This window comes from Oncorhynchus masou, chromosome 31 (assembly GCF_036934945.1).
Source record: "Oncorhynchus masou masou isolate Uvic2021 chromosome 31, UVic_Omas_1.1, whole genome shotgun sequence".
In the NCBI taxonomy this organism is placed as follows: domain Eukaryota; kingdom Metazoa; phylum Chordata; class Actinopteri; order Salmoniformes; family Salmonidae; genus Oncorhynchus; species Oncorhynchus masou.
The window spans coordinates 67,187,877-67,208,982 of NC_088242.1; the positions used below are offsets into that span (position 1 = coordinate 67,187,877).

Consider the following 21,106-nt stretch of genomic DNA (forward strand, 5'->3'; position numbering starts at 1 on the left):
AGACAGAGTATGGAGAAGGAGAAACAAGACAGAGACAGTATGGAGAGTGAGAAATAAGACTGTATGGAGAGGGAGAAACAAGACAGAGACAGAGTATGGAGATGCAGAAATAAGACAGAGACAGAGTATGGAGAGGGAGAAATTAGACAGATGGAGTATGGAGAGGGATAAATAAGACAGACGGAGTATGGAGAGGGAGAAATAAGACAGAGACAGTGTATGGAGAGGAAGAAGTAAGACAGAGTCCGAATATGGAGAAGGAGAAACAAGACAGAGTATGGAGAGGGAGAAATAAGACAGAGACCAAGTATGTAGAAGGAGAAACAAGACAGAGTATGGAGAGGGAGAAATAAGACAGAGTATGGAGAAGGAGAAACATCACAGAGTATGGAGAAAGAAAAACAAGACAGAGACAGTATGGAGAGGGAGAAATAAGACAGAGACAGTATGGAGAGGGAGAAATAAGACTGTATGGAGAGGGAGAAATAAGACAGAGACAGTATGGAGAGGGAGAAATAAGAATGTATAGAGAGGGAGAAATAAGACAGAGACAGAGTATGGAGAGGAAGAAATAAGACAGAGACAGAGTATTCAGTGGGAGAAACAAGACAGAGACAGAGTATGTAGAGGGAGAAATAAGACAGAGACAGTGTGTGGAGAGGGAGAAATAAGACAGCGACAGAGTATGGAGAGGGAGAAATAAGACAGAGACAGAGTATGGAGAGGGAGAAACAAGTCAGAGACAGAGTATGGAGAGGGCGAAACAAGACAGAGACAGTGTATGGAGAGGGAGAAACAAGACAGAGTATGGAGATAGGAGAACCAAGACAGAGACAGAGTATGGAGAGGGAGAAACAAGAAGGAGACAGAGTATGTCGTGGGAGAAACAAGACAAGACAGAGACAGAGTATGGAGAGGGAGAAATAAGACAGAGACAGTGTATGGGAGGAGAAATAAGACAGAGACAGAGTATGGAACAAGAAATAAGACAGAGACAGTGTATGGAGAGGAGAAACAAGACAGAGACAGTATGGAGAGGGAGAAATAAGACAAGACAGAGTATGGAGAGGGAGAAACAAGACAGAGAGGAGAAACAAGACAGAGTATGGAGAGGAGAAATAAGACAGAGACAGAGTATGGAGAGGGAGAAACAAGACAGAGACAGAGTATGGAGAGGGAGAAACAAGACAGAGACTGAGTAAGAGGAGAAAGACAGAGTATGGAGAGGAGAAATAAGACAGAGTATGGAGAGGGAGAAATAAGACAGACAGTGTATGGAGAGGGAGAAATAAGACAGAGACAGTGTATGGAGATTGAGAAACAACACACAGTATGGAGAGGGAGAAATAAGACAGAGAGTATGGAGAGGGAGAAATAAGACAAGAGTATGGAGAGGGAGAAATAAGACAGAGACAGAGTATGGAGAGGGAGAAATAAGACAGAGACAGAGTATGGAGAGGGAGAAGACAGAGACAGAGTATGGAGAGGGAGAAATAAGACAGAGACAGTGTATGGAGAGGGAGAAACAAGACAGAGAGTATGGAGAGGGAGAAACAAGACAGAGTATGGAGAAGGAGAAACAAGACAGAGACAGTATGGTGGGAGAAACAAGACAGAGAAATAAGAATAAGACAGAGTATGGAGAGGGAGAAATAAGACAGAGACAGAGTATGGAGAGGGAGAAATAAGACAGAGACAGAGTATGGAGAGGAGAAATAAGACAGAGACAGAGTAGTATGGAGAGGGAGAAACAAGACAGAGACAGTATGGAGGGAGAAACAAGACTCTATGGAGAAGGAGAAACAAGACAGAGACAGAGTATGGAGAGGGAGAAATAAGACAGAGACAGAGTATGGAGAGGGAGAAATAAGACAGAGACAGTGTATGGAGAGGGAGAAACAAGACAGAGACAGTATGGAGAGGGAGAAATAAGAAAAGACAGAGACAGAGTATGGAGTGGGAGAAACAAGACAGAGACAGAGTATGGAGAGGGAGAAATAAGACAGAGACAGAGTATGGAGAGGGAGAAATAAGACAGAGACAGAGTATGGAGAGGGAGAAATAAGACAGAGACAGAGTATGGAGAGAGAAATACAGAGACAGAGTATGGAGAGGGAGAAATAAGACAAGTATGGAGAGGAGAAATAAGACAGAGACAGTGTATGGAGAGGGAGAAATAAGACAGAGACAGAGACAGAGTATGGAGAGGGAGAAATAAGACAGAGTATGGAGAGGGAGAAACAAGACAGAGACAGTATGGAGAGGGAGAAATAAGAATGTATGGAGAGGGAGAAATAAGACAGAGACAGAGTATTCAGTGGGAGAAACAAGACAGAGACAGAGTATGTAGAGGGAGAAATAAGACAGAGTATGTAGAGCAAGAAATAAGACAGAGTATGGAGAAGGAGAAACAATACAGAGTATGGAGAGGGAGAAATAAGACAGAGACAGAGTATGGAGAGGGAGAAATAAGACAGAGACAGTGTATGGAGAGGGAGAAATAACACAGAGACAGAGTATGGAGTGGGAGAAACAAGACAGAGTATGGAGAGGGAGAAACAAGACAGAGACAGAGTATGGAGAGGGAGAAACAAGACAGAGTATGGAGACAGAGAAATAAGACAGAGACCGAGTATGGAGAAGGAGAAACAAGACAGAGTATGGAGAGGGAGAGATAAGACAGAGACAGAGTATGGAGAGGGAGAAACAAGACAGAGACAGAGTATGTAGAGGGAGAAATTAGACAGAGACAGAGTATGTAGAGGGAGAAATAAGACAGAGTATGTGGAGCGAGAAATAAGACAGAGTATGGTGAGGGAGAAATAAGACAGAGACCGAGTATGGAGAGGGAGAAACAAGACAGTGTATGGAGAAGGAGAAACGAGACAGAGACAGTATGGAGAGGGAGAAATAAGAGTATGGAGAGAAATAAGACAGAGAAGTATGGAGAGGAAGAAATAAGACAGAAACAGTATGGAGAGGAGAAATAAGACAGAGACAGTATGGAGAGAAATAAGACTGTATGTAGAGGGAGAAATAAGACAGAGACAGAGTATGGAGAGGAGAAATAAGACAGAGACAGAGTATGGAGAGGGAGAAACAAGACAGAGAGTATGGAGAGGGATAAATAAGAGACTGAGTATGTAGAGGGAGAAATAAGACAGAGTATGGAGAGGGAGAAATGGAGAGTATGGAGAGAAATAAGACAGAGACAGTGTATGGAGAGGAGAAATAAGACAGAGACAGTATGGAGATGGAGAAACAAGACAGAGTATGGAGGGAGAAATAAGACATAGACAGAGTATGGAGAGGGAGAAATAAGACAGAGACAGAGTATGGAGAGGGAGAAATAAGACAGAGACAGTGTATGGAGAGGAAGAAATAAGACAGAGAATGGAGAGGGAGAAAAAAAGACAGAGATTGGAGAGGGAGAAACAAGACAGAGTATGGAGAGGGAGGAATAAGACAGAGTATGAGAAGTGAGAAATAAGACAGAGAGTATGGAGAGGGAGAAATAAGACAGAGACAGAGACAGTGTATGGAGAGGAGAAACAAGACAGAGTATGGAGGGAGAATGGAGAGGGAGTAACAAGACAGAGAATGGAGAGGGAGAAGACAGAGTATGGAGAGGGAGAAACAAGACAGAGACAGAGTATGGAGAGGGAGAAATAAGACAGAGACAGTGTATGGAGAGGGAGAAACAAGACAGAGAATGGAGAGGGAGAAACAAGACAGAGAATGGAGAGGGAGAAACAAGACTGTATGGAGAGGGAGAAATAAGACAGAGTATGGAGAGGGAGAAATAAGACAGAGACAGTGTATGGAGGGGAAGAAATAAGACAGAGACAGTATGGAGAGGGAGAAATAAGACAGAGACAGTATGGAGAGGGAGAAATAAGACAGAGTATGGAGAGGGAGAAATAAGACAGCGACAGTATGGAGAGGGAGAAACAAGGCAGAGTATGGAGAAGGAGAAATAAGACAGTATGGAGAGGAGAAATAAGACAGAGACAGTATGGAGAGGGAGAAATAAGAGTATGGAGAAACAAGAAGAAATAAGACAGAGACATGTATTCATGGGAGAAACAAGACAGAGACAGAGTATGTAGAGGAGAAATAAGACAGAGTAAGACAGAAATAAGACAGAGTATGGAGAAGGAGAAACAATACAGAGTATGGATGGAGAAATAAGACAGAGTAGAGGAGAAATAAGACAGAGTATGGAGAGGGAGAAATAAGACAGACAGAGTATGGAGTGGGAGAAACAAGACAGAGACAGAGTATGGAGAGGGAGAAATAAGACAGAGACAGTATGGAGAGGGAGAAATAAGACAGAGACGAGTATGGAGAGGGAGAAATAAGTAGTATGGAGAGGGAGAAATAAGACAGAGACAGTGTATGGAGAGGGAAACAAGAAATAAGACATAGACAGAGTATGGAGAGGGAGAAACAAGACAGAGACAGAGTATGGAGAGGAGAAATAAGACAGAGAGAGTAGAGGAGAAACAAGACAGAGTATGGAGAGGAGAAATAAGACAGAGAGAGTATGGAGAGGGAGAAAAAAGACAGAGTATGGAGAAGGAGAAACAAGACAGAGACAGTATGGAGAGGGAGAAATAAGACAGAGTATGTGGAGCAGTACAGAGTATGGTGGAGAAATAAGACAGTGATGGAAATGGAGAGGGACAAAGACAGAGACAGTATTGAGAGGGAGAAATAAGACTGTATGGAGAGGGAGAAATAAGACAGAGAGTATGGAGAGGAGAAATAAGACAGAGACAGAGTATGGAGAGGAAGAAATAAGACAGTATGGAGAGGGAGAAATAAGACAGAGACAGTATGGAGAGGGAGAAACAAGACAGAGACAGAGTATGTAGAGGGAGAAACAAGACAGAGACAGAGTATGTAGAGGGAGAAATAAGACAGAGACAGAGTATGGGGAGGGAGAAATAAGACAGATGGAGTATGGAGAGGGATAAATAAGACAGACTGAGTATGTAGAGGGAGAAATAAGACAGAGTATGGAGAGGGAGAAATAAGACAGAGACCGAGTATGGAGAGGGAGAAATAAGACTGTATGGAGAGGGAGAAATAAGACAGAGACAGTGTTTGGAGAGGAAGAAATAAGACAGAGACAGTGTATGGAGAGGGAGAAACATGACAGAGTATGGAGAGGGAGAAATAAGACATAGACAGAGTATGGAGAGGGAGAAATAAGACAGAGACAGAGTATGGAGAGGGTGAAATAAGACAGAGACAGTGTATGGAGAGGAAGAAATAAGACAGAGATTGGAGAGGGAGAAAAAAGACAGAGATTGGAGAGGGAGAAACAAGACAGAGACAGTATGGAGAGGGAGGAATAAGACAGAGTATGAGAAGTGAGAAATAAGACAGAGAGTATGGAGAGGGAGAAATAAGACAGAGTATGGAGAGGGAGAAACAAGACAGAGACAGTATGGAGAGGGAGAAACAAGACAGAGTATGGAGAAGGAAAAATAAGACAGAGTATGGAGAGGGAGGAATAAGACAGAGTATGGAGAGGGAGAAACAAGACAGAGAATGGAGAGGGAGTAACAAGACAGAGAATGGAGAGGGAGAAATAAGACTGTATGGAGAGGGAGAAATAAGACAGAGACAGTGTATGGAGGGGAAGAAATAAGACAGAGACAGAGTATGGAGATGGAGAAATAAGATACAGACACAGTATGGAGAGGGAGAAATAAGACAGAGTATGGAGAGGGAGAAATAAGACAGAGACAGTATGGAGAGGGAGAAACAAGGCAGAGTATGGAGAAGGAGAAATAAGACAGAGTATGGAGAGTGAGAAATAAGACAGAGAATGGAGAGGGAGAAATAAGACACAGTATGGAGAGGGAGAAATAAGACAGAGAGTATGGAGAGGGAGAAACAAGGCAGAGTATTGAGAGGGAGAAACAAGACAGAGTATGGAGAGGTACAGAGAATAAGACAGAGAATACATGGCGTGTGTGTGTGTGTGTGTGTGTGTGTGTGTGTGTGTGTGTGTGTGTGTGTGTGTGTGTGTGTGTGTGTGTGTGTGTGTGTGTGTGTGTGTGTGTGTGTGTGTGTGTGTGTGTGTGTGTGTGTGTGTGTGTGTGTAAAGAAAGACAGAAAAAGAGAGGGACAGAGAGATAACAAAACTATCCTGAGGTATGAATGAGTTTCAAATTTTCATATGATATCCATATACTCATATCCCTACACCACCTCACCTCCCTGCTATCCATACTCTCAGTAGATAGCAAAATAAATTACATCAGCATGCAATCTGCATACTACCTGAGCAGATACATTCAGTTATGAATCTAATTTGCAAGCATTAAAACAAACACACACACACACACCATGCTCCTGCTGTTATTATTACTGTAGTTTTAAATGTGTTCTGTAATTAATTTGTTTTGATGCTGGAGACAAATCCTTAGAAATCCTCACATGGTAATTAACAATTATTGAGCATTTAATAAACACAGAGAGATAACAAACCAATTAGAGCTAACAAGGGTCTCTAAACCTCTGAACAATGAGCATAATTATGGTACAATGGAATTAAATTCAAACAGCATATTAACCAATATCATAAAACAAAACAAACTTGTATTCACAATAATTTTACATTTAATAAAATGTTAATTGCATTATTCTGTAAACAAGCAGATAAATAGAGAATGAAGTATGCACTCTCGGTTCACAAACATTGTAATTTGCGTTGGAGTTACATTGTTTGAAAGCTTTGAAACTTTCAGGATTGTATTGGCTATACAGCAGAATTGCATGTCTTAATCTTTAATTGTTTAAGAATGTCCATATTAGCTATGTTGTCTCCCTCAGTCTGCCCTGAGAGAACGTCTCTCACCTTGAAGTGCTGACACCACTGGCTTTTTACACACAGGCACACACACACACACACATGCACACACACACACATGCACACACCCACACACGCACACGCACACACACACACACGCACACACACACACACACATGCACACGCACACACATGCACACGCACACCACACGCACACCACACGCACACGCGCACAGGCATTAACACAGGGGCCAATTAGTGGGTCCTGGCTTTCTGTTCAGGCATGTGTCAGGGGGCCTATACAGAGGGGGCCTGCAAGACTGAGAGGACCTCAGGGTAGACAGAGAATTACTGCTCCTCTCATCTCTCTGTCTAACGCACGCCGACACACACACTCTCATTACACACACCATCAAAATTGCAAACAAAAGGAAAACTCCAAGCCAATGCTAATAGAGCGAACAAGGTGCTTTAGGTAAAGTAGTTGACTGTAGCGAATCAATAAGGAAATGTATAAGCATGTGAAATAAGGCAGTTAACTGTTATCCTTTGATCCCTGTCAAGGCCTGCGCTGTGCGTCTGCTGTCTACATGTCTAAGAGGAAAGCAGAGCTATCTGCCTACAGTCAACTCTGATCAATAGCCACGCCTACACTGTACTACCTACGGTAACAGAGGATGCGCAAAGAGCACTTGGGAAAGAACATGTTAAGCTTATAGTAACGTGTCAAGTGAGTGTTTTAGGTTTGGGTGGTATACTGGGTTATTTGGACAAAGCCACAGGATGGTATTTCAATGTTTTGGAATATTTGTAGCTACTCTTTAAGTAAATAGTTGCAATAAACTTGCGCAATATGTTAGGAGATAAAGAAGATTGCGTTCTTCATTTCCCCCGTCACATCATTTTTCATTATGAAGCTGAGCGGTAGTCCCCAGTCACGTGGTGTTTGTTAACAAGCACACAACCACCAGAGACCGGAGCCTTGTGAGTCTCTCACTGTTGTGCAGCATGCCCAGGTGATCTAGTTACAGTATGGAATTCACAACTAAATGTTTGCCTGCTGGATCTCTTATAACTATTAAGTTGACTGTCTAAAATGTGCTAAATGCTCTGCAGTTGTGCATTTGGTTTGCTAATTTAGTGGCTAGTTAGCTATTTAGCTAAGTGCTTAGCTTCCTGCAAAATCGAGTTTCGCTTAGTAACAGCAGACAATTGCCTCCTGGATCAAAAGTATTGCTGTGTAATATTTGTTTTGTGCGTGCAGCAAACTGAGTAGCATTTGAGTTACTTGTGTAACTCTATGAGCTGGGATGTTGATCCTGAAAATATATTAAGTCAGAGACTGTATAAATGCTCGTTAGCATTTAGTTGCTATGGGATTTAACATGTACTTGTTAGCCTTACTAACTTTCGGATATCAGAGGCTCAGTGGGGTTTGAAAATAGCGCCCCTTGTGTTCAGTGCCGGTATTACCGAATATCCCAGGATGTTACAAGGTCAATATGAAAGTAGGTCAATCTGGATACAGCCCAAGCCTCGTGTTCATTTGCATTTGTATTAGCATGTACGCACACAGTGTTCTATCCTGGGAGGATGGATCTAGTGATACAGAGATCTTGTGGACAGATTTAGCATCACTGCTCTTCGTTCTCTCCTATCATCATCCTTTTCTCTCATCCCTGCTGAGTGCCTGAAGGAGGGTCTGAGTTAGTGGACACACACAGTAAGTCCAGACCTAAGACAGATCCCCTGCTCTCTCAACCACAGAGCAGAAGAGGAGAGGAGCTGAGAGGAAAATCGGCATGACAGAACAGAACGAGTGGACACCTGACTCTTGTCAGCTTCCTGTCCCAACTAGTCTCGGGAGTCCCGGAGCCAGGGCAGCAACAGCACTAGGTCTGGGATTAATGACACATTCTCTTGGTAACTTCAAAGGACAGCTCTCCAAACAAATCAAATCAAATCAAATTTTATTTGTCACATACACATGGTTAGCAGATGTTAATGCGAGTGTAGCGAAATGCTTGTGCTTCTAGTTCCGACAATGCAGTAATAACCAACAAGTAATCTAACTAACAATTCCTAAACTACTGTCTTATACACAGTGTAAGGGGATAAAGAATATGTACATAAGGATATATGAATGAGTGATGGTACAGAGCAGCATAGGCAAGATACAGTAGATGGTATCGAGTACAGTATATACATATGAGATGAGTATGTAAACAAAGTGGCATAGTTAAAGTGGCTAGTGATACATGTATTACATAAGGATGCAGTTGATGATATAGAGTACAGTATATACGTATGCATATAAGATGAATAATGTAGGGTAAGTAACATTATATAAGGTAGCATTGTTTAAAGTGGCTAGTGATATATTTACATCATTTCCCATCAATTCCCATTATTAAAGTGGCTGGAGTTGAGTCAGTGTCAGTGTGTTGGCAGCAGCCACTCAATGTTAGTGGTGGCTGTTTAACAGTCTGATGGCCTTGGGATAGAAGCTGTTTTTCAGTCTCTCGGTCCCAGCTTTGATGCACCTGCACTGACCTCGCCTTCTGGATGATAGCGGGGTGTACAGGCAGTGGCTCGGTTGGTTGATGTCCTTGATGATCTTTATGGCCTTCCTGTAACATCGGGTGGTGTAGGTATCCTGGAGGGCAGGTAGTTTGCCCCCGGTGATGCGTTGTGCAGACCTCACTACCCTCTGGAGAGCCTTACGGTTGAGGGCGGAGCAGTTGCCGCACCAGGCGGTGATACAGCCCGCCAGGATGCTCTCGATTGTGCATCTGTAGAAGTTTGTGAGTGCTTTTGGTGACAAGCCGAATTTCTTCAGCCTCCTGAGGTTGAAGAGGCGCTGCTGCGCCTTCTTCACGATGCTGTCTGTGTGAGTGGACCAATTCAGTTTGTCTGTGATGTGTATGCCGAGGAACTTAAAACTTGCTACTCTCTCCACTACTGTTCCATCGATGTGGATAGGGGGGTGTTCCCTCTGCTGTTTCCTGAATGAGTTTAGGGTAGGCGAGGCTTAAAATGTGGGTGGGAATTGTGCTGTTTACGCTAGGGCAACAAGCAGATAAGGCCTTTTCCTCTATGCCAAGCGGACGTGGTGTACTTAGACATGTAAGCTGGAACATTGGTAGATTGCGGGAGGCAACCAGTCTGTCTAGAGCAGGTGGATGGGCAACTTTGATGGGGGTGGGGGCTGCGTACTCACCTACCTTGTGAGCAAAACAGTTTAGCGGCCACCCCTCTTGACAGTGGAGAGGCATTTAAAAAAAAAAATGTTTTGTGCAATTCTACACATTTTGCCATGGAGTTTAGAGAAAAGGTTGCCGTTTTAAAGCAAGTTTGCTGCATTCAAGGGACGTGGGGGCCACCATTTGCCCAGTCCTTGTCTAGAGAGACTACGTCCCAACAATGAAAACGGTTGAATATAAGACATTACTCTGCCATTATAGTGTGTGGTAGGACCAGAGACCGTGGCTATGACCAGAGACCGTGGCTGTGACCAGAGACCGTGGCTGTGACCAGAGACCGTGGCTGTGACCAGAGACCGTGGCTGTGACCAGAGACCGTGGCTGTGACCAGAGACCGTGGCTGTGACCAGAGACCGTGGCTGTGACCAGAGACCGTGGCTGTGACCAGAGATCGTGGCTGTGACCAGAGACCATGGCTGTGATAGGCTGTACTATGGAGGCAGTAGATAAGATAAGTGTTCTTTATTTCTGAAAGTCATTTAGCTCTGGATGAAGGGTGGAGAGGAGAGGTGGAGTTATAGTTATAGAGCTGTCTATGGTTTGGGAGTGTTTTTAAATGGGGTCTGGAAGAGCAAGGGTAGAGAGAGATATGAGGCTGAAAGAAAGAGAGAAAAATCATGGAAAAGAGAGGGGCTTCTCTGACATTGCGGAATGAGAAATGGACAGAAGGAAAGAGGAGGATAAAAACCAGTTTCCTCTAAATCATGTGTTGTTTTTCTCTTAGTTAAACTCAGTATAAACCACCTACACCTTCAGTGTATTCTCTTTCTCTTTCTGTATCTTTCTCCCTCTTTTCTATCTCATTCTTTTTCTCTCTCTCGTCTGGCTTTAGATACTGATCAGCTGATAAGAGATGCATGCTGCAGCTTCCTGAATGATAACCTCTGTGCTCAGTCAGACCTCACTCATTCACTCACTCACTCACTCACTCACTCACTCACTCACTCACTCACTCACTCACTCACTCACTCACTCACTCACTCACTCTCTCTCTCCCATCAACATTAAAAACAATAAATACAATGTTGTCCAGTCCCAATGTCAGATCATTATTTTAATCTCTTTCTGGGGGAAACAATCTAAATGTGAGGATTTACTGAACAGAGACCCTCATTAACCCTTTTACCCCTCATCCTCACTGTCCTTTACCATGTCCCCCTCATTAACCCTTTTACCCCTCATCCTCACTGTCCTTTACCATGTCCCCTCTCATTATCCCTTGTACCTCTCCTCCTCACTGTCTTTTACCATGTCCCCCCTCATTACCCCTTTTACCTCTCCTCCTCACTGTCTTTTACCATGTCCCCCCTCATTACCCCTTTTACCTCTCCTCCTCACTGTCTTTTACCATGTCCCCCTCATTATGTCCCCCCTTGTACCCTCTCCTCACTGTCTTTTACCATGTCCCCTCTCATTACCCCTTGTACCTCTACTCCTCACTGTCTTTTACCATGTCCCCTCTCATTATCCCTTGTACCTCCTCCTCACTGTCCTTTACCATGTCCCCTCTCATTATCCCTTGTACCTCTACTCCTCACTGTCTTTTACCATGTCCCCTCTCATTACCCCTTGTACCCCTCCTCACTGTCTTTTACCATGTCTCCTCTCATTACCCCTTGTACCTCTACTCCTCACTGTCTTTTACCATGTCCCCTCTCATTATCCCTTGTACCTCTACTCCTCACTGTCTTTTACCATGTCCCCTCTCATTACCCCCTGTACCCCTCCTCACTGTCTTTTACCATGTCCCCTCTCATTACCCCTTGTACCCCCTCCTGCTCACTGTCCTCTCATTACCCCTTGTACCCCTCCTGCTCACTGTCTTTTACCATGTCCCCTCTCATTACCCCTTGTACCTCTACTCCTCACTGTCTTTTACCATGTCCCCTCTCATTACCCCCTGTACCCCTCCTCACTGTCTTTTACCATGTCCCCTCTCATTACCCCTTGTACCCCTCCTGCTCACTGTCTTTTACCATGTCCCCTCTCATTACCCCTTTTACCTCCTCCTCACTGTCTTTTACCATGTCCCCTCTCATTATCCCTTGTACCTCTACTCCTCACTGTCTTTTACCATGTCCCCTCTCATTACCCCTTGTACCCCTCCTCACTGTCTTTTACCATGTCTCCTCTCATTACCCCTTGTACCTCTCCCTCTCTTTTCCTCACTGTCTTTTACACCATGTCCCCTCTCATTACCCCTTGTACCTCTACTCCTCACTGTCTTTTACCATGTCCCCTCTCATTACCCCTTGTACCCTCCTCCTCACTGTCTTTTACCATGTCCCCTCTCATTACCCCTTGTACCCCTCCTGCTCACTGTATTTTACCATGTCCCCTCTCATTACCCTTGTACCCCTCCTCCTCACTGTCTTTTACCCTATGTCTCATTACCCCTTTACCCCTCTTCCTCACTGTCTTTTACCATTACCCCTCTTCCTCATTCATTACCCCTTTTACCCCTCCTCCTCACCTCCCCTCATTACCCCTCTTCCTCACTGTCTTTTACTCATGTCCCCTCTCATTACCCCTTCTCATTACCCCTCTTCCTCACTGTCTTTTACCTACTCCCTCTCATTACCCCCTCTTCCTCACTGTCTTTTACCCTATTCCCTCTCATTACCCCTCCTCCTCACTGTCTTTTACCCTACTCCCTCTCATTACCCCTCTTCCTCACTGTCTTTTACCCTTCCCTCTCATTACCCCTCTTCCTCACTGTATTTTACCCTACTCCCTCTCATTACCCCTCTTCCTCACTGTCTTTTACCCTACTCCCTCTCATTACCCCTCTTCCTCACTGTCTTTTACCCTACTCCCTCTCATTACCCCTCTTCCTCACTGTCTTTTACCCTACTCCCTCTCATTACCCCTCTTCCTCACTGTCTTTTACTCCCTCTCATTACCCCTCTTCCTCACTGTCTTTTACCCTACTACCTCTCATTACCCCTCTTCCTCACTGTCTTTTACCCTACTCCCTCTCATTACCCCTCTTCCTCACTGTCTTTTACCCTACTCCCTCTCATTACCCCTCTTCCTCACTGTCTTTTACCCTACTCCCTCTCATTACCCCTCTTCCTCACTGTCTTTTACCCTACTCCCTCTCATTACCCCTCTTCCTCACTGTCTTTTACCCTACTCCCTCTCATTACCCCTCTTCCTCACTGTCTTTTACCCTACTCCCTCTCATTACCCCTCTTCCTCACTGTCTTTTACCCTACTCCCTCTCATTACCCCTCTTCCTCACTGTCTTTTACCCTACTCCCTCTCATTACCCCTCTTCCTCACTGTCTTTTACCCTACTCCCTCTCATTACCCCTCTTCCTCACTGTCTTTTACCCTACTCCCTCTCATTACCCCTCTTCCTCACTGTATTTCACCCTACTCCCTCTCATTACCCCTCTTCCTCACTGTCTTTTACCCTACTCCCTCTCATTACCCCTTCCCCCTTTCTCTACCCTCCTTCCTTTCCCTGTTAGCTCTTTATGTGAAGAAAAGTATTTATTTTCATTTATCAAAGCCTTTCCCCCCTGAGAGAGGAAATGTGCCGTGTCTGCAAAATGCTGTGTGTGTGTGTGCGTGTGTGTGAGTGTGTGTCGGGGGTACAGAGTGATGCTGGAGGTTATTATGTAGAGACTGGGACGCGACAGGAGATTCCTCTGATTGGGAATAAAACACCATCTTATCTATTTACATAAAGCCCAGTGCGATTGATACACACACACACAACACTCACACAAGTGCATACTGTAGCCATTAAAACACACAGACACATACACACAGAGATGCACACCAGCAATACACACACAAGCCCTCACAAAAACTGCAGAAGCAGGAAAATACACTTGTAAACAAACACTAGAGGAAATTCACAAAGGGATTTGTCGTAATTAAATTGCAATGATCGCCCTTTTTAGATTTCACTTTGATGATGGAAAAAGATAAAGTTAAAACGAAGACATTCTGGAAAACAGCTCTAATGGAACTTAAATGAAAAAGAACATGTAATTATCCATGCCTGGTAGAGGAGAGGAGCCTTGGAGAGAAAAGAAAAGACCCTGCTTTATTACATGTTGATTCTGAAGCAAGCAGCAGCATAACAATACCATTTATTTGTTGCAAACTTCAACTCTGCTGACAGGCAATAAAATGATCCTTCTTCACAACCCTCACTGCCAATATCCCCTGCTGTATTACTCACTACTTACTAAAACAACATACTGTGTATTAATAGCACTGCAAAGTATTTACAATGCACTGTTTAGTAAAAACGTATGCAGTAAGAAACAAATATCAACATACTACTCATCCAAGGGGTCATGTAATGCACAATATGCATATGTTCATTTATGTAAAGCGCATCCCCTGATTATCAGCTGTTGTCAAACACGAGTGTGAAAAGACAATTCTCTTCCTCAATAATGTGCAGCGACATCTACTTGATGAAAAGCTGAAATGAGTATGACATCCTGGCATTTATAGCATACTACATTTTCTACATTTTACATTTCTTTTTTCACATACCCAAAAAGCCGACTATTTAGAAAGTATGGGTCTTTGTACACGGCCAAAGGCTTACATGAAAGAAACATAGACTTTCCTTTTGATTCTTATTAACCTGACCTATGACCTCCCCTCTGACTCCATAGTGACCGACCCCATGACCCATGTGACCCCTCTGGGACTGAAGGCATGGAATGTGGACTTGACCTCTCAGGCTCCGCTCTTCACAGCAGGAATTTGTGTGTGTGCGTTCGTTAGTGCATGCGTGTGTGTGCGCGTGCATTCGCTAGTTAGTGCGTGCGTTCGTTCGTTAGTTAGTGTGCGTTCGTTGGTTAGTTAGTGTGTGCGTTTGTTAGTTAGTTAGTTAGTTAGTTAGTGCGCATTCGTTAGTGCACGCACGTGTGTGCGTTCGATAGTGCGTGAGTTTGTGTCTGTCTGCAGATGGGAGCCCCATATGCTCTAACCCTAATACCAGTCCAGTGTTATCAGTCCCAGGTATTCACTAACCATACAACTACACCGCAAAACAAAGCAACAAAAACTGCATGAAATAAACCCCCCCCCCCCAGTCAGGCAATCTTTCTGTGATACTGCAAACTAAACCTCTTCTACAGACTCCCTGCAGCTGCAGAACACACACACACACACACACGCAACCTCTGCTCAGCAAGCTGTGTGGCCCTGTATCGAGCTGAGTACAGGTGGGATAGGGTTCTGTCTGCTGCCATGGCTCTGATTGGTCCAATCTAACCCTGACAGCAGGTCAACACCCCTAAATCTAACAGCTAATCACTGGAGATCACTGGGGGAATGGAACTCATGGAGAACGTACAGTACAAGCCAATGGACAGAAAATAATCATAATTTGAGTTTTTAGTGTAAATAAAGTGTTGTTGTGAGCAGGTGGTGTTCACTCCTGCTGGAAGTGTCTCACTTTCCTGTTCTAAAATAGACCCGTGTGTGTTTTCATATGAGAAATAAATAAATATAGTGAGGGAGGCAGGGAGATGCAGATAAAGAGAGATCCCTCATGCACACCTCTCTCTTGCTCCACCTCCTGCGTGCCTCCTCCTCTCTTCCCTCTCCTCCCTCCCTCTGTACCATATGTGTGTCAACCTTGACCCAGAGCAGTAGAGCACAGGAGCATTGAGTAGGAGAGGGAGCAGGGAAGAAAGGAGATAGAGAGGGGGAGGCAAAGTGAGGAGGGCACATTGCCCTGTTTATGTAAGATTTGAGCACACATCCAAAATGGCCACTAACAGAACAGTGAGAGTGGAGCAGAGAGGCAAAGGGAGATTTAACCCCTAAGTGTCTGTGACAACAGGAACATTTAGTTAATGTAGCCTACTCTGTACTCTGAGCATGAGTATGTTGCCTCTCTGAGCATCTCACTCCACGGAAACAAAGTACCCTCTCTCTCTCTCTCTCTCTCTCTCTCTCTCTCTCTCTCTCTCTCTCGTAGAGATTCCTCTGTGGCCTAGCGATTAGCAGCATGTTTCTCCTCCTCTCCTCCCTCCTTCTCTCACTGCATCCGTTCTCATTGACATCATTATCTGAGACATCGACAGAGGGGAGGACTGGGAAACAGAGAGAGCAGATCTGCTGGGAATCACTTCCCCAATCATTAAAACTCTCTTATCCCTCGAATACCTGCTTAAACACTGTGTGTGTGTGTTAAACAGGCTCAATCGGAGCATGCATTAAAGGATTTGCGGTAGTCTATTAGGAGTGTGAATGTGTGTTCTCTACTCTCCTCTTCCATCACCAGAACATGTCCTTTTCCTGTCATGAAAGTTTAATCAGCCATTTAAAAGCCAGTGACCAGGCTGAGTCTCTGTTTGTACCCTGCCTCCAGGTTTGAAGACACTGATACAGGCAATGCAGAGGTCAGCCCTGGTCCAGCCAGCGTGCCCTGCAGGCACTGAGTAGTAGCTTCAGTACATCAATTCACTGATTACAACTGGAACCACTTTTACCATGATAAATCAGGGCCAAGTGAGAATAGTCCAAATTAAAGAGACTATTTAGAGATAGACTGTCTTATATGGTAATGTACAGTAGCTGTAAAATTGTGGATGCTTGCAGCAGAGAAGAGAGCCATCAGTTGAGAGCCATCCGTCAGTCTGTAGGTCTACTCTACTGTGTACAGGGAGGAATCCATCAGTCTAGCTAGCATGTGCTGAGAAGGGGAGAGGGGGATACGTCAGTGATAAGTCAGTCTCGCAGGAAAGAGAGAGAGAGATGTAGACCACACAGCTGATATATAGCCTCTGCGGCTGGCTCACTCTCACTCACATCTCTCTCTCTCTCTCTCTCTCTCTGTCTGTCTGTCTGTCTCTGTCTCTTTTTCGCTATAATTAATTTAGCATGAACACATAGCGGAAGCACATTAATATACAGTAGAATAACGAAATGACTTACTATAGAAAAAAAATGTAAATGTCTATTATTTGCTGTTCTCTCCCTTACCCACCCATTTCCCTCTCCCTCCCTCTCTCTTTCTCTCTCTCTCTCCTATGTTCTACCTCTTTCTGTGAATGGGTGATTTATAGGGCGATCATGTGATCACATGACCATGTCATGACAGCATGTGATAAATACAGTTAATACAATTAAAACACTGCTTTATAGGGGAACCAAACACACACAAACAGATGACAACAGTACTGTTAACCCAGAACTTGTCAAAACCTTTTTGCTAGTCTGGAAGCCTTAACACACAGTGTGATGTACCAACTCCAGTGGGTATATGAATCCCTCTTTCTACCTCACTGTAAAACACTGGGACTGTGACAGAAGAGTCCGCAGGGTTTAGTCCATACATCTTGTTGTTACATGGAGCTAGATATCAGGGAGTGACCTTTTTATGCACCACACCATACATTGTTAAAATAATGGGGTGTCTTATAGCAGGATGGGGGGGGAACAGAGAGAGAGACAGACCGTGGAATGGGGTGGCCAAAAATAACTAACTGAAAGTCACACCCCCAATTAGCCACAAATATGACTGCATTGAGGCATATGTGCTTCCTTGGATATACACACCGTGACACTTTTGTGTGTGTCAAGAACTGCAAAGCTGCTGGTTTTTTCACACACAACAGTTTCCCGTGTGTATCAGCAATGGTCCACCACCCAAAGGACAACCAGTCACATTGACACAACTGTGGGGAGCATTGGAGTCAACATGGGCCAGCATCCCTGTGGAAGGCTTTCAACACCTTGTAGAGTCCATGCTCCGATGAATTGAGGCTGTTCCCAATATTAGGAAGGTGTTCCTAACGTTTTGTACACTCAGTGTATATATGGGAACAGCCGTGTGTTTAGCACTGGCGTCTCCTTATTTATCTCTGTGTTAGTTAGTTCCCTCGCAGCACTTCAAATGAATGTCATCCTGAGGATATAGAGGGAGAAAGCTAGAATTCAGCAGTTTCCCTGCAGCCTGGTTATTTATCAAGATAACAAGCAGGAGAAGCCTCCTGTTCCAGCCAGGCCTAGGCAATATGTTCTCTCTGTGTGTGTGTGTGTGTGTGTGTGTGTGTGTGTGTGTGTGTGTGTGTGTGTGTGTGTGTGTGTGTGTGTGTGTGTGTGTGTGTGTGTGTGTGTGTGTGTGTGTGCGCCCTGCGAGGGGGAAATAAAAGGGTGTTAGAGAGAGGGGATGGACGGCTGCATCTGGTTATGGATGCACTGGGACTAGTAGGTACATTTATATAAGGAGGGACAGGAGTCACACACATAAACACACAATGTTATGGATGCACTATATGCCAAGGTGAAAGATTTAGTCCATGCAGGAATTTGCACACGCGCAAGCACATATCCAGTACAGCTAGGATGTCCCAGTACAGGGATCCATGCTCAATTATACTGAGGCAAATCTCTATTTAGATGTAGAGTGCTGCATTGTGTGGCTGTTCAAACGGTAGCTAGTTGGGTTTTTAATAAACATTAGCATCGGGGCCAGGGTGTGTATTGCAGCTAGATGGATTCTTCCTGTAGGACTGTGTATTGAGATATATCCTGAGGGGTGTTGGTATTGTGCCATGTTAACAACTCTATAGCATCAGCGCTAACACAAGGGCTGCTGGAGTTTAATTAGACACGGGGTGCAAAGCTAACGAGCTAGTGCTGGGGAAACACTGCAGGGAAGAGAGGAGAGGAGAGGGAAGACAAGAGGAAGGAGAAATGTGCGTGTGTGTGTGTGTGTGTGTGTGTGTGTGTGTGTGTGTGTGTGTGTGTGTGTGTGTGTGTGTGTGAGGAGAGGACATAGAAGAAAAGAGGAGAGAGGGAGGAGATGAGGGAACGCTGTGGGCTACAGGAAGACCCTAAGGCTAAGAACTATGATAGTGTAATGTATTTCCCATGAACCAACTCACAACTAATCACTGCATCTCTCTCAATCATGCTGTGAACAGACATTCCCTACCTGAGGACAGTGTCTCTGCCCCCCCCCCCCCCCCACTTCCCTCTCGCAAACACACACGTGCCCCACACACTCTACCGAAGTCCCCACCAAAGACTCATTAAAATAGATCTGAATAAAACAGACTAAATTTGGGCTCTGTACTCACACAACTAGAAACATGGGAGGAGAGACATACAGCATTGGACATTAACATAATTTGAAAGGAGAAGAGGGGTGCTCTGAGACATTATGTATATGTATGTGTATATATATATATATATATATATATATATACACACAAGGATTTTTCTGTACAAGGAGACAAAGACAAATAATGTATTAATGAAGAAAAATACATATACTCACCCACATACAGTACCTCCCCACATACACACACCGTGATGTTGCTGTGTCTGTGTCCTTCAATAATAACCTGACCTGCTGGCAGCCTGGGAGGCACCACACACACACACGCACACACTCACACCCTGTACCGTGCTCTATAGCTTGAGCCTGCATCTAAACCCCCCCTCCCCCCCCCCCTTCCTCCAACCCCCACCTCCCCTCTCCCCCAACCAGTGACCTCAGAACTCCTGACAGGCAGAAAATGCTGAAGTATGCAGGTGTCCTAATGTCGCAGCCACACACACCGCTGTCTTATATTGCACTGATCGGCGTTAACCCTGTCACTGCCACACGATTCCTTAGAGTATATACTTAACAAACACACAGAGAAACTGTGACGCTGATATTGATGCTGTCTTTGTTCAAAATTTCCGGGGCTTTTCGGAGAGTTGTTCCACGAAGTGGACACACACACTTGTGTCTGCGTGTGTATGTGAGCGTTGTATTACAGTGGTGATGAGTCGTCAGGCTGTGAGGCTGTTATCTCAGACACAGTGATATGTGAGGGTGATACTCCACATTGACCAGGCCTTTAAATAAGCCCTTCGATCCTACTGGGACAACAGTAAGGTCACTGCCTGCCTCCGCTCTCCCTGTCTGCCTGCCTGTCTGGCTGCACCCACTGCCAGATCCCTCCATCCCTAACTCTTTTTCTTCCCTCCTCCTCTCCCTTCCTCCTTCCACACGCCATCCTTCACTGCCTGGCTGTCTGTCTGCCCCGATAGAGAGGTTCCTCCATCCCTCTCTCTCTCCCTCAATCTCCTCCCATATTCCCACCCGTCCCTCTGTATGTCAGTGTGAGAAGTGAAGTCTGTCCCCATGGAGACAGGAGACAGAGTCCCAGGGTCAAGGGTCAGCTGAGAGGTGAAAGGTCGTGACCCTATCCAATGACCACTAGGGAGCAGAGAGGGCATGTCACTCCCCACCTGTCAATCGGCCTGTGCTGTCGGACACCAGACAGAGAATTGCATTCCGTCACAGACACAAGCCACAGAGACACGAGCCTGTCAAATATATCCTGTAACAATCCTCAAAAGATACCTTATGTACAGTCACTGTGCTCAGATTTCTGCATACAGAAAACTGAGGACTTTGTTGGGAGATTTGTATTGTAATTATCACAACATATAGAGCAGGGAACATCAACTAGATTCAGCCGTGAGGAGATATTTTCTTGAGTGGATGGTCGGGGGGCCAGAACATAATTCTAAATCATTTGTACTCTGCAAATTGATGCGAGCCGCCAGATGATGTTCCCTGATATAGAAGGTGAAAGAAGTCCCAACAAAGAAAGGCGTCCTCCTGAGCTAGTTGCATGTCTGTCCTCTGGTCGCGCCGACCATTAAAATCATTAGCACTTAACTCTAATCCGTATGGAGCCTGTACATCTACCGCTGCCTGCCTTCACAACCAGACTGTCAGACGATCAACACACAGCTTCACCAGAGGTATAGAAAACAGAGGCCAACATATCGTCTGGACCGCCTCATTGTATAGAGACACATTCAGAGGGTTACATACTGTGGTAATATTGTCCCAAATCTAAACAAAATCAACACAGAAAAGGTTCTGAGGTAAGGAAGTGTGTTTTTATCACTCTGAAGACTGTGAACAATTATTATAACATTTCTCAAATGAAATCAGCAAAGTCAACCCCTATTGAAATGTGAAAATGATTTAGTAAAATAGTGAACCCATTTTATAAGA

At 44.6% G+C, this 21,106-nt stretch overlaps 1 protein-coding gene across 1 annotated transcript in view; it reads right to left on the reverse strand.

Moving 5' to 3' along the window:
- Positions 1-21,106, reverse strand: part of LOC135524311 (transcription factor Maf-like) — a 103,922-nt gene that overhangs the window by 71,292 nt on the left and 11,524 nt on the right. The gene's annotated exons all lie outside the window — the stretch shown is intronic.